Consider the following 15,390-nt stretch of genomic DNA (forward strand, 5'->3'; position numbering starts at 1 on the left):
AAAAAATCAGGAAACAACAGATGCTGGAGAGGATGTAGAGAAATAGTAACGCTTTTACACTGTTGGTGGGAGTGTAAATTATTGGTTCAACCATTATGGAAGACTGTGTGGCAATTTCTCAAGGATCTAGAACCAGAAATAACATTTGACCCAGCAATCAAAATACTGGGTAAATACCAAAACAATTATAAATCATTTTACTATAAAGACACATGAAAATGTATGTTTATCACAGTGCTGTTCGCAATAGCAAAGACTTGGAACCAACCCAAATGCCCATCAATAATAGATTAAAGAAAATGTGGTATATATATACCATGGAATACTATGCAGCCATAAAAAAGGATGAGTTCCTATCCTTTGCAGGGACATAGATGAAGACAGAAACCATCACTCTCAGCAAATTAACACAGGAACAACAACAACAAAAAACAAATACCACATGTTCTCACTCATAAGTGGGGGGTTAAACAACCAGAACACATGGACACAGGGACGGGAATATCACACCCCAGGGCCTGTGGGATGATGGTAGGGGGCTAGGGAGGGATGGCATTAGGAGAAATACCTAATGGATGTAACAGTTTGATGGGTGCAGCAAACCACCATGGAACGTGTATACCTATGTAACAAACCTGCACACTCTGCACATGTATCCCATAACTTAAAATATGGTTCAAAAAAAAAATAATAGTCTGACATCTAAATGATGATGTTGAGGAGAAAGTTGGAGAAAAGGGATTAGAAGCTGTCTGAGAGTTCAGAAGTAGTGATTTATACTAAAGACTGATTATTATTGATCTTGTATTTTTAAAAATGAGAGAGAAACAAGAATAGGTTTGCTTTTTGTAGAAGGAAAAAGGAAAGACGAAAACCCTCAGAAGGAAAGATGGAGGCAGAATGAAAAGCAGGACATTTTAAAGCCTTTGAACTTAAAAGTAAAAAATTCAATAAGAAAATCTGATCAATAATGTAAAGAGACAAGAAATATCTACAACATATTTGCAAAAAAAAAGATTTATTTTCACCTGTCAATTCTGTAAAGTGTATAATAATAGGAAAAAATGGTGAAGATTGTAGCAAGCTTGTGTAAAATAATAGAAAACTCAATAAAGAAAAATAAAAACTTTATAAAATAAAAAGAAGAAGTAAGGCCATATGTATAGGGGTTTTATTACTGTTATAAAGTAAAATTTCGATGCCGCAAAAGAAACAGCACTTGAAGTTATGTCCTCTCAGCAACGCAGTTTACTTCTATAGAAGGGTGCGGGGCACACAGAGCGATGATAGCAGAGAAGGGGTACTTATGTCTGACTGGGGTCATCCCTACTGCTGTGTCGTCCCCTATTGGCTAGGGTTAGACCACACAAACTAGACTAATCTCCTTTGGCTATTTTAAAAAAGAGCAGGGTTCGGAGGTGGAGTGGCAGGGTGGGTCTTTTGGCGGGAAGGATGGTTATGGGCAGGTCAGAGCAAGTAGCCAGGGTGATCAAGTGACCAGGATGAGTCAGGATGGAGTGAGGGGAGGGGGTGTGGAGCAGATGTGAACTACTGATGAGCTGGTGGAGAAAGTTGTTTACTGGAATTACAAGGAAGTTAAGCTTTAAAATAGAGATTTAAAGAGTAAGAGAGCTGAACATACTGACATATTGATTATTTGAAGAGAAACTTGGGGTTTGCTATAACAGTTGCATTTGCATGTATAGGTAACAAATAACAGCATCACTTGAAATAAGTTTAATAGTCCTTTCTCTAAAAGGTAAATTGAATTTACTTTTATTTGTCCTCTTATGAATATTAGAGGGCATCTACTGCTTATATCATTCTTGGATTTAGTGTATAACTTATTTTTACTCTGATCATGAGTTTATAGTTAAAGAGAATTCTACCACAACTTCTTTATCCTGTTTTAGACCTTCTTATTTTTGTTTATGTAAATGAATTTTAACATTATATATGAATGTAAGAATATTAAATTGACTATATATAAAACCAATCTAGATTTTGACTTGATTAATTTTTCTTAATAGAAACAGGATTTTCAAAGCCCTAACATCATTTTTTTTAAATACGCTACAGCCTACACAGTTTAATTTTTACAATTACTGAAATGTGTGCAACCCTCATTATATTTTTGTCAATCTTCTATTCCTCACTTTGAAATTTACCGCATCCCATCTGTTGGTTGACTGCAACACTCCAACAATTTTCCTCAACCTTCTTCTCAGCAAGATTTCCTTCAAACGCATGTATTGATACAAGACTGCCAAATTACTTCACTGATTTTTCTTCTTTTCTAGTGAAACAACATCTTGATTCTGTGAACTTGCCCCACTTTAAGTTGCTTATCCAGAAGAAAATGTATCCTTTTCTGGGCCATAATCTTTACATCTTTTTTAAATCTTGAGACAAAATTATGTAGGAAAGATGCAAGATCTATCTTTAAGCATTTTTTGAAGGGTTGACCCTGGGAGATTTTATTACTTTATCCCTGAATCTCAGTTGCCTTATCTGTAAGACAGAGATAATAATAGCATCCATTTCATAACTATGAAGATTAAATGCATTAGTGCAAGGAAAACATTTTAGTATGTGCCTAGCACATGCTACACACTCAACAAATGTTAGTTATGCATGCTGATGTCTCCAACATGGATGCATTGCTTAACACAGAAAATAGATTTTAGCTACTCACATGTGCTCTTGGCTCCTGAAACATGAGCTGCCCCTGCCCTAGTTCTTTGAGCCCCTCAAGATCGCTGTCCTTGTCCTTAATCTCCAAATGAGTTTGATTTGAGAAACTGCCAGGTGGCTTTCATCTCCACCAATGAATAATAAAAGCAATTCTGGCTATTTTAGGGAACAAAACAACTAGAGTTTAATTTTCCAACTTGATTGATCTGTAAGCATTCCTGTCAATGTAAAATATTCTGTTTGGGGCAGTGAAGAAACCGAGGCAAGCTCTTCAGTTGTATTTCCAGCCCACTGTTTGGTTTCTGTCTTGCTGCAGGCTTTTGGCTGCCTTCTCGCTGAGGGCCATTTTGGGCCTCAAAATCATGCTAGAGGGAGCAGAAGGAGAAGGCAGATTCTCAAAGCCATTCATAAGTCTGAGAAATTTTAGTTCCTGTCCTTTGTTCTCAAAACCAGCAATATCTCGCTGGCCAAATTGGATTCCTGTCAACTTGCCAGTTTCAGAAGTGTCTGCATTGTCCTCTTCATGATGGGTGTCTTCTCACAAGGCCTTGAATCTCACCTGCTCTGTGTACGCCTCACCCATGTAGCCTCTTTTCCAAGACCACCGTTAAATCTGTCTAGTTCCTCCTTCCAAGGGTTTCCTTCTACCCCACTTTTCTACTTCTTCTTCTTCCTTTTCAGAGCCAGCTGCTCAATGATTGGTTGCTCTACCTTTTTCCTGAACTTCATTTTCTTCTTCACTGGGACTTTAGGCCGTCTCCTGCTGGGATACAACCTGGAGCCTCAATTTTGACTGGTTTCTTTTTATTTCAATTCCTAGGGCTGCTTTCCACTGACCCGGAGGGTTTGGGGTGGCCTAGGAGGGTGTCTCCCTCTTGCTGGATTGTTTTTTCTTCTTCATCTTCCTGCTGTGCTCGGCTTCCTGGCTTCCATTTCTGCCTGAGGCTGCCTGGGTATTGACTTGGTTAACTTTTCTTAATAGAAACAGGATTTTTAAAACACTAACATGATTTTCCCCTCACTAACATCCTTCTCCCCCTTACAACAAGTTTACACCGCATTCCCGACTCATAGAAGCAGACTGAGAAGGCTGTGGAGTCCTGCGTCCCCGTTTTTTGTTTGTTTGTTTGTTTTTTCTTTCTCCTTTGTGTTTTTTGAGATTCTTGCTAACTCTAGTCTCCTCTCCACCCTGTCTGGGGCACGGGGAACTTGACAATTCAGAGCCATGGGATATGAACAGAGGTGACTCTCTCTTCTTTCTCTTCTCCCTGCCAAGGAACTCTGAGCGACCAAGGGACTGCTTCCTGGGGCTGGGTGACTTCTCTGCCTGTCTGGTATGCAACATGGTCACAGGTTTTAGGTGGTTTCTTGCAAAGGGGGAAGAGTTTTGTTTTGTTTTGTTTTGTTTCTTCATTAGTGGCATCTCAGGTGTCTGCCCTTGGACCACATTCTTAGAGAGAGTGTGAGTCCTAAACGAGAAACATCAGCAAACTTATTGTCATTGTTTAAAATTCGGTACTGAGTCTCTGGTTCTTTGACCACTTTTTTCTTCTTCTTTTTATCTGGGAGCCTAAGACTCAGGCCTGCTTTGTGGGTCCTGGGGTCCTGGTGTTCATTCTGGTAGGACAGACTTCCCCACCTCCATGTGACAGTCCTGTCTTTCAGCATTTGAAGCACTACCAGATGGACAAAGGCATAAATTTTTTCAAAGGGTAGAACCCAGAAATCCATGGAAGTCACTACAATTTGGCTCAGAATAAGAAGCTTTATAACAATGGAACAAATAGCCTCCAGAGAGAATGTGTTCTCTTCCGATGAAGCTGAATGATCATTTGTCAAGAATTTCCTAGAAGAAACCCCCGTGCAAAGCAAGAAGTGTATCTGAGTCATAAAATATGTAATTTGAATATCCCTTTAGAAATCATCTCCTACCATTATATGTAAAATGCACAATATCATTTAACTTAATAATCCCCAAATCTGATTATCAAAATCGCCTGCAAAGCTGTATGTTTAGATGGGAAGTGAGGGGTTGGCTGACAAGTTGCAGACTCACCCTAAGGCTACTCAATTGAAATTTCTGCTTATGGAGCATGGAAATGTGATTCTGATGATCCACTAAATTTTGGAACCATTGATATTGCCAGTATTGAATCAAGGTCACCAGATTTCTAGTCACAGTCAAATGTTTGTTTAACCACATGATGTTTCTTAAGCTCTTTTTGGCATAAAATCTAAGAACTTTTTAAAAACAGTATTTATCTAGTCAGCAAAATGTATGATCTACTCAGTTTTATTTTAAATTAGATCAACTTAGGTTGTCCACTTAGGTTTCGTTCACTTTTAATTAACATCTAAGAGATATTATCTAGAGGCTGTAAATATTCAAAATTAATAAAAAATTAGCCTCGTGTAGGGCTGGAGAGTGAGGCCAAAAAACTATACTTAATGTAAACAAATGAATCAATGTAATAAAATTGAATCCAAGCAGATTTTAATTTAAGAGCTAACAGACACAGGAAACTAGATTACTGATTTATGTCTACTTTTTTCTAGCTTCTAGATTTCACTTCGTTTTTCCTTTAATAGACAGCTGCTGATTTATTCTCCATTCTAAGACTTGGTTTTGGCTTACAAATGATATCTTTTGCCAGTAGTGCCTGCTTGTCTGTTTGTCCATGAACTCCTTGAGGAGAAAGGTTCTAGTTTGTGAGAGCCTTCTTTGAAAGCTCATGCTAGCAACTGTATAAAATATGACACAATGTGTTTGACAATGATGCTTTCGGAGAAAGTTTTAAAAACTATGTTCTAGATGTAAAATTCTTCTATGTTGTATATGTTTCACATAAGTATTTGAAAATCATTTCATAATGCAGTTTCTAATGAAATGTGTTATTTGATACTAAGCCTTTCATACAAATTTTTCTTTTAAGGCTATACCTTCTCATCTTGATTATATTCAATTAGTTTATTTATCAAGTGGATACGGTTAAATCAATCTTTTACATGCTTGGTAACTTTAGAAAGCTAGACAGTTCTTTGAATTTCAGTTTCCTCATCTGTAAGATCAATGGATTTCATTTTAAATTTATATACTACTAGATTTATATACTACTGCTTCACTCACAAACTTAACTACTTGCTCTCTGATTGTCGGTTTTTACAGTGTCAAAATGAGTCATTTATGCATTTGCATGATGCCTGTCAGTCCTTAAGGAACTGCAAATGGTGTGAAAAAAAAAATATTATTGTTCACTAGGTGAGTTGAAATAGCAGTTCTTAACATTATTATTAGATTCTTTTTTAGAGCAACAATAGTCAACAGAAACAAGTTTCAATAATAGACATGACCATATGGTTGAAGTAGTTTTAGCTATTTCACTTAACAAGAGCAATGGTATTATTTCTGTTGTCAGTTTATATATGTGAGATTTTTTTAAATGTTAGAGATAAGAGAAGTATGAGTGCTTTCCATGAGTTAAAATATAAAACTAATCTATAATAAATTAGAGCAGACATATGCAAAGTCGCCTCAGGAACAGAATAGTTCTGAATTCAGTTTGCATATACTAACATTCAAACAAAGAAATAAGTCAGAAAGAGGTGTAACCAGTCATCCAGTGATCATTTATCATTATGGATGAATAAAAAAGTGATTTCCGGAGAGAGGGAGCTGAAATCAGGAAGTCACACTGGGCAGCTGGGCAGGACCCCATAACTGGAGAGAGAGGGAGCCAAAAGTGGGGAGACCTATGGTGCGGCCAGATGGGTCATTCCTCTCACCCACAAACCCCAGAGGACTGAAGCACTAACTAGCGGGTTATGCAGCCAGTGCCTCAGTCCAAGCTGAACCCTGAATGACCCAGCTCTGTGGAGGAAAGGTGCAACCCGCCATTAAGGAGGCGGAACTAGGCTTCATGTTTTTAACAAAAACACAGGAAGCCTATGTAGCAATAGGACAGTGTTCTTGACAACCCAGCCGCCCCTTGAGCTCAGTGGAAAAGCCAGGACTAACCTCCCAGCATAAACAAAAAAGACACATGAAGCCTACCTAGCAACCTGAAGGGGTCCCTAGAAACCCAGTAGATGCCTCTACAGGCAAACAAGCAACCTTATCAAGCAGCTCCCTGAGATCAGAGCTAGACAAATCCATGAAGATGGGGAAAAAGCAGCGCAAAAAAGATGAAACCATCAAAGACCAGAACGCCTCTTCTCCTTCAAGGGATCACAACTCCTCACCAACACAGGAACACAACATGACCAAGAAAGCACAAGAAATTGACAGAAACAAGCTTTAGAAGATGGGTAATGACAAACTTTTCTGAGCTAAAGAAACATGTCCTAACCCAATGCAAAGAAACTAAAAACCTTGGAAAAAGGTTAGATGAAATGCTAACTAGAATAACCAGCTTGGAGGAGAACATAAACGACTTGATGGAGCTGAAAAACAGCACCAGAACTATGTGAAGCAAATACAAGTTTTAATAGTCTAATCGATCAAGCAGAAGAAAGGCTATCAGAGATCGAAGATCAACTCAATGAAATAAAAAGAGAAGGCAAGACAAGAGAAAAAAGAGTGAAAAGAAATGAACAAAGCCTCCAAAAATATGGGATTATGTGAAAAGACCTAATCTACACTTAATTGGTGTACCTGAATATGACGGGGAGAATGACACCAAGCTGGAAAACATGTTCCAGGATATTTTCCAGGAGAACTTCCCCAGCCTAGCAAGGCAATCCAACATTCAAATCCAGGAAATACAGAGGACTCCAAAAAGATATTCCTCAAGAAGAGCAACCCCAAGGCATATAATCATCAGATTCACCAGGGTTGAAATGAAGAAAAAAAATGCTAAGGGCAGCCAGAGAGAAAGGTCAGGTCACCCAAAAAGGGAAGCCCATCAGACTCACATTGGATCTCTAGGCAGAAACCCTACAAGCCAGAAGAGAGTGGAGGCCAATATTCAACATCCTTAAAGAAAAGAACTTGCAACCCAGAATCTCACGTCCAGCCAAACTAAGCTTCATTAGTGAAGGAGAAATAAAATCCTTTACGGACAAGCAATTACTGAGAGATTTTGTCACCAACAGACCTGCCTTACAAGAGCTCCTGAAAGAAACACTAAACATAGAAAGGAACAAGTACCAGCCACTGTAAAAGTACGCCAAATGGCAAAAATCAGAAATGCAATGAAGAAACTGAGTCAACTAATGGGCAAGAAAACCAGCCAGTCACAAAATGGGAAGATCAAATTCACACATAACTGAATATAAATGGCCTAAATGCTCCAATCAAAAGACACAGACTGGCAAACTGGTTAAAAGGTCAAGACCTATCAGTGTGCTGTTTCAGGAAGCCCATTTCACGTACAAAGACACACATAGACTCAAAATAAAGGGATGGAAGAAGATTTACCAAGCAAATGGAGAACACAAAAAAGCAGTAGTTGCAATCCTGGTCTCTAAGAAATGGACTTCAAACCAACAAAGATCAAAAGAGACAAAGAAGGGCATTACATAATGGTAAAAGGATCAATGCAACAAGAAGAGCTAACTGTCCTAAACATATATGCACCGAACACAGGAGCACCCAGATACATAAAGCAAGTTTTTAATGACCTAAAAGGAGATTTAGACTCCCACACAATAATAGTGGGGGACTTCAACACTCCACTGTGAATATTAGACAGATCAATAAGACAGAACATTAACAAGGACATCCAAGACTTGAATGCAGAGCTGTACCAAGCAGACCTAATAGACATGTAGAGAATGCTCCACCCCAAATACACAGAATATACATTCTTCTCAGCACCACAACACATTTACTCTAAAATTGACCACATAATTGGAAGCAAATCACTCCTCAGCCAATGCAAAAGAATGGAAATGATAAACAGTCTCTCAAACCACAGCGCAATCAGATTAGAACTCAGAATTAAGAAATTCACTCAAATCTGCACAACTACTTGGAAAATAAACACTTTGCTTATGAGTGTCGATTGGGTAAACAATGAAATAAAGACAGAAATAAAGATGTTCTTCAAAATCACTCAGAATGAAGACACAACTTACCAGAATCTCTGGGACACCTTTAAAGCAGTCTCAAGAGGGAAATTTATAGCAATAAATGCCCACACTAGAAACAAGGAAACATCTAAAATCAACTCCCTATCATCAAAATTGAAAGAGCTAGAGGAACAAGATCAAAAATCTCAAAAGCTAGCAGAAGATAAGAAATAACTAAGTTCAGAGCCAAAATGAATAAGATAGAGACACAAAAAACTCTTCAAAAAAAATCAGTAAATCCAGGAGCTGGTTTTTTGAAAAGATCAACAAAATAGACAGGCTGCTAGCCAGATTAATAAAAGAGAAAAAAGAGAAGAATCAAATAGAGGCAATAAAAAATTATAAAGGGGATATCACCACCGATTCCACAGAAATACAAACTGCCATCACAGATTACTACAAACAACTCTATTCACAAAAACCAGTAAATCTGAAAGTAATGGATAAATTCCTAGACACTTGCACTCTACCAAGACTAAACCAGGAATAAGTTGAAACCCCAAAAAGACTGATAACAAGGGCTGAAGTTGAGGCAGCAATTAATAGCCTACCAACCAAAAAAAAGGTCCAAGTCCAGACAGATTCACAGCCAAATTCTACCAGACACACAAAGAGGAGCTGGTTCCATTCCTTCTGAAATTATTCCATACAGTACAAAAAGAGGGAATCCTTCCCAAATCATTTTATGAGACCAATATCATCCTGATGCCAGGATGAGACTCAACAAAAAAGAAAAGAAAACTTCAGGCCAATATCCGTGATGAACATCAATGCAAAAATCTTCAATAAAATACTGGCAAACTGATTGCAACAACACATCAAAAAGCTTTTTCATCATGATCAAGTAGGATTCATCCCAGGGATGCAAGGCCAGTTCGACATATGCAAATCAATAATGTAATCCATCACATAAACAGAACCAAAAACAAAAACCACATGATTATCTCAATAGATGCAGAGAAGGCCTTCCACAAAATCCAACAGCCCTTCGTGCTAAAAAATCTCAGTAAACCAGCTATCAATGGAAGATATCATAAAATAATAAACATAACAACACCACAGCCAATATCATACTGAATGGGCAAAAGTTGGAAGCATTTCCTTTGAAATCAGGCAATAGACAAGGATGCCCTCTCTCACCACTCCTATTCAATATAGTATTGGAAGTTCTAGCCAAAGCAATCAGGTAAGAAAAAGAAATAAAGGGTATTCAATTAGGAAAGGAGGAAGTCAAATTGTCTCTATTTGCAGATGACATGATTGTATATCTAGAAGACCCCATCGTCTCAGCCCCAAATCTCCTGAAACTGATAAGCAAGTTCAGCAAAGTCTCAGGATACAAAATCAATGTGCAAAAATCACAAGGATTCCTATATACCAATAACAGACAAACAGAGAGCCAAATCAAGAGTGAACTCCCATTCACGATTGCTACAAAGAGAATAAAATACCTAGGATAACAGCTAACAAGGGATGTAAAGACCTCTTCAAGGAGAACTACAAACCACTGCTCAACAAAATAAGAGAGGACACAAAGAGATGGGAAAACATCCCATGCTCATGGTTAGGAAGAATCAATATCGTGAAAATGGCTATACTGCTCAAAGTAATTTACAGATTCAATGCCATCGCCGTCAAGCTACCAACAATCCTCTTCACAGGGTGGAAAAAAACACTTTAAATTTCATATGGAAACCAAAGAGAATCCCCATAGCCAAGACAATCATAAGCAAAAAGAATAAAGCCAGAGGAATCACACTGCCAGACTTCAAACTATACTACAAGGCCACAGTAATCAAAACAGCATAGTACTGGTACCAAAACAGGGACATAGACCAATGGAACAGAACAGAAGCCTTGGAGGCGACACCACACATCTACGACCATCTGATCTTTGACAAATCTGACAAAAACAAGCAATGGGGAAAGGACCTCATGTTTAATAAATGATGCTGGGAAAACTGGCTAGCAATGTGCGGAAAGCAGAAACTAGAACCTTTCCTGTGACCTTACACTAAAATTAACTCCAGATGGATCAAAGATTTAAACATAAAACCTAACAGCATAAAAACACTGGAAGAAAACCTAGGCAAAACCATCCAGGACATAGGCATAGGCAAGGACTTAATGACTACAACACCAAAAGCAATGGCAACAAAAGCCAAGATGGACAAATGGGATCTAATTAAACTTCAGAGCTTCTGTACAGCAAAAGAAACAATCATTAGAGTGAACCAGCAACCAAAAGAATGAGAAAAAAAACTTTTGCAATCTACCCATCTGACAAAGGGCTAATATACAGAATCTACAAAGAACTAAAACAGATATACAAGAAAAAAACTAATAAACCCATTCAAAAATGGGCAGAGGATATGAACAGACACTTCCCAAAAGAAGACATATATGAGGCCAACAAACACATGAAAAAATGCACATCATCACTGGTTATTAGAGAAACACAAATCAAAACCACATTGAGGTATAAACTCATTCCAGTTAGAATAGTGATCATTAAAAAATCTGGAGACAACAGATGCTGGAGAGGATGTGGAGAAATAGGAACACTCTTACACTGTTAGTGGGAGTGTAAATCAGTTCAACCATTGTGAGAGACATTGTGGTGATTCCTCAAGGATCTAGAAATAGAAATTCCATTTGACCCAGCAATCCCATTACTGGGTATATACCCAAAGGATTATAAATCATTCTTTTATAAAGACACATGCACATGTATGTTCATTTCGGCACTGTGTACAATAGCAAAGACTTGGAACCAACCCAAATGCCCATCAATGATAGACTAGACAAAGAAAATGTGGCACATATACACCATGGAATACTAAGCAGCCATAAAAACAAGCTCTTTCTTCTGCTTGTTTGATTCTATTGTTGAGAATTTCAATGCATTTTGCATTTATCTAAGAGTGTCTTTGATTTCCGGAAGTTGTACTATTTTTTTGTTTATGCTATCTATTTCTCTGAAGATTTTTCCTTTAATATCCTATATCATATTTTTGATTTCTTTAAGTTGGATTTCATTTTTTCTGGTGCTTCTTTCATTAGCTTAATGACGGACCTTTTGAATTTTTTTCCTGGCAATTCAGAGATTTCATTTTGTTTTGGATCCATTATAGGTGAGCTTGTGTGATCTTTTGGGGGTTTTAAAGAACTATGTTTTGTCATATTACCAGAATTGCTTTTCTGTTTCCTTTTCATTTGGGTAGGCTATGTCAGAAAGAGGATCTGGGACACAGGATTACTGTTCAGATTTTTTGTCCCTTGATGTGGTATTCTCCCCTTCTCTTAGGGATGGGGGCTCCTAAGAGCTGAACCACAGTGATAGTTTTTGCTCTCCTGGGTCTAGTCACCTAGTGAAGCTCCTGCAGCCCCCAGCATGCAGGCAGGCTCAGACCACCCCTTTGTGTGGCGTGGGACATGCCCACACAGGACTGTGGTCCATGCCTCAAGGTGCCACTGGACCTGAATGCCTTTGATGGGCAGTCCTCACCTAATGAAGGTTTTGTGAACCAGAATATCACCATCTTCTACTGCAACCATCTAGGCCTGCATCCACATGCTTTGATTCTGCAGGAAGATCTGTGCATGGTGGTGTGCCACAGAATGGCAGCCTCTGGACACACCTGGAGATGCTGCAGGATCATGTGGAGAACTACATTCGGACACCAGAGCCTGCGGGGCTGGTGGCTATTGACTGGGAGGATTGACAGCCTGTGTGGGTGTGCAACTGGCAGGGCAAAGATATGTATTGCTGGTCATCATGCCAGCTGGTGGCCAGTCATCACCCTGACTTGCCAGCAGACCACAAAGTCAAGCAGGCACAATATGAATTTGAGTGTGCAGCACAGCAGTTCACGCTGGAGACACTGTGCTATGTCAAGGCAGGGCAGCCCCGGCAACTCTGGGGCTTCTACCTCTTTCCTGACTGCTACAATCATGATTATGTGCATGGGAGAGCTACACAAGCTGCTGTCCTGATATTGAGGTGACCTGCAACGACCAGCTGGCCTGGCTGTGGGCTAACAGCATGGCCCTCTTCCCGCCTGTCTACCTGGATGAGACACTCGCTTCCTCCGCCCATGGCTACAACTTTGTGAGCTTCCATGTTCAGGAGGCCCTACTTGTGGTTCACACCCACCATGCCAACCATGCACTCACAGTCTATGTTTTCACATGGCCCACCTATAGCTGCAGGCTCAGAGGGCTTAGTGAGATGGACCTCATCTCTACCTTTGGCGAGAGTGCAGCCCTGGGTACAGCTGGTGTCATCCTCTGGGGCAATGCAGAGTACACTACAAGCATGGAGACCTGCAGGTACCTCAAAGATTACCTGACACGGCTGCTGGCCCCCTACGTGGTCAATGTGTCCTGGGCCACCCAGTATTGTAGCTAGGCCCAGTGCTATGACCACAGCTCCAGGCCGGTACTTGGGAGTGTCTGCAAATAGTTCTGTGATGTGATGCGTCTTCAGGTCTTTCAGCTATGGATACTAGCACCTGCGCCAGTGAAGGTAGCAGGGGAGTGAAGTGGACTCTGTGAGGGTCCTTAGTTGTATTTTTGTTTAGTGCACTGGTTTTGTGTTCCTTGGCCACTAGCCAGGAGGTGGTGTTTTCAAGAGTGCCTCAGCTGCAGTTGCATAGGGAGGATCAGACTGTGGGTGGGGCTATAGAGCTCCCAAGAGATTGTGTTCTTTGTCTTTGGAAGCCAGAGCAGGTAGAGAAAGACCACCAGGTGGGGGAAGGGGTTGGTTTATTTGAGAGGACACCTTCTCCAACCAATGGTGTAGGGATAATTGGCAAGCCATATGTAGAAGAATGAAACTAGATCCTCATCTCTCACCTTATATAAAAATCAACTCAAGATGACTCAAAGATCTAAAGCCATAAAATTTATAAAGGATAACACAGGAAAAACCTTCTACACATTGACTTAGGTAAAGATTTCAAGACCAAGAACCCAAAAGCAAATGCAACAAAAACAAAGATAGATAGATGCGACTTAATTAAACTAAAAAGCTTCTGCATTGCAAAAGAAATATCAGCAGAATTAATAGACAACTCACAAAGTGCAAGAAATCCTTCATAATCTGACAAAGGACTAAAATCCAGAATCTACAAAGAACTCAAACAAATCATCAAAAAAATAAAACAAACAGTCCCATCAAAAAGTGGGCTAAGGACATAAACAGACAATTTTCAAAAGAAGATATACTAATGGCTAACAAGCATATGGAAAAATGTTCAACATCACTATTTATCAGGAAATGCAAATCAAAACCACAATGTGATACCACCTAACTCCTGAAAGAATGGCCATAATAAAAAAAAAATAAAAAAATAATAGATATTGGCATGGATATGGTGAAAAGGGAACAATTTTCCATTGTTGGTGAGAACGTAAACTAGTAAAACAACAATGGAAAGCAGTGTGGAGATTCCTTAAAGAACTTAAAGTAGATCTACCATTTGATCCAGCAATCCCATTACTAGGTATCTACTTAGAGGAAAAAAAGTTATTATATGAAAAAGATACTTGCACGTGCCTGTTCATAGCAGCACGATTTGCAATGGCAAATATATGGAACCAACCCAAATGTCTATCAATCAACAAGTGGATAAGTAAAATGTGATATTTATATTTACACACACCCTGGAATACTACTCAACCATAAAAAGGAATGAAATAATGGCATTCACAGCAACAGGAATGGAAGTAGAGAATGTTATTCTAATTGAAGTAACTCAAGAATGGGAAACCAAACATTGTATGTTCTCATTCATAATTGGGAACTAAGCTATGAGGGTGCAAAAGCATAAGAGTGATACAATTAACTTTGGGGACTCAAGGGAAAGAGTGAGAGGTGAGTGAGGGATAAAAGACTATACACTGGGTACAGTATACACTGCTTAGGTGATGGATGCACCAAAATCTCAGAAATCACCACAAAAGAACATATGTAACCAAACACCACCTTTCCCCAAAGACAAACTGAAATGAAAAATAATTTTTTTAAAAAGATATTTCCATAGATAGATTAGTAATGGCCTCTCCCAATGGATTGAAAGCAATTTCACACCATTTGCAGACCTTTTGACAAAGAATTCATATTATGAGCTGGCTAAAGGCAAACTTGATTCTAAAATGTGGTCTAATTCTAAGTAGGTTTATCTAAAGTGAGACTAATCATTTTATGGAAAAAAATTTTGTTTCTATTTTAGTAATTTTTTTGTGTAATAATAACATATTGATTATGGAGAAAATTGCATTGTCATTTGGATATGAATATTATGAGTGTTATGAGAGATATGTATATAAATTAGTAACTTGGGATTGTGAACGTATACATTAGTCTAGTGATACTGATAAACATGAGTATTCTCCTGAGAGAAGAACCTATTGACATTGATATAGTTTGGCTGTGTCCTCACCCAAATCTCATCTTGAACTGTGATTTTCCAATCTCCACATATTGTGAAAGGGAACCAATAGGAGGCAATTGAATCATGGGGGCAGTTACCTCCCTGCTGTTCTCATAATACTGAGTGAGTTTCCATGAGATCTGACAGTATTTTAAGGGGCTTTTCCCCTTTTGCTCAGCACTTCTTCCTG

The 15,390-nt window shown here is 38.9% G+C and overlaps 1 pseudogene; it reads left to right on the plus strand.

Annotated features, from left to right (window-relative positions):
• The first annotated feature begins 1,198 nt into the window (after nt 1-1,198).
• Nucleotides 1,199-14,875, plus strand: LOC116560390 (annotated as a pseudogene).
• The last annotated feature ends 515 nt before the right edge of the window (nt 14,876-15,390 follow it).

The sequence above is a fragment of the Sapajus apella genome, unplaced genomic scaffold (genome assembly GCF_009761245.1).
Source record: "Sapajus apella isolate SASKATOON/1434 unplaced genomic scaffold, GSC_monkey_1.0 scaffold26, whole genome shotgun sequence".
Lineage (NCBI taxonomy): Eukaryota > Metazoa > Chordata > Mammalia > Primates > Cebidae > Sapajus > Sapajus apella.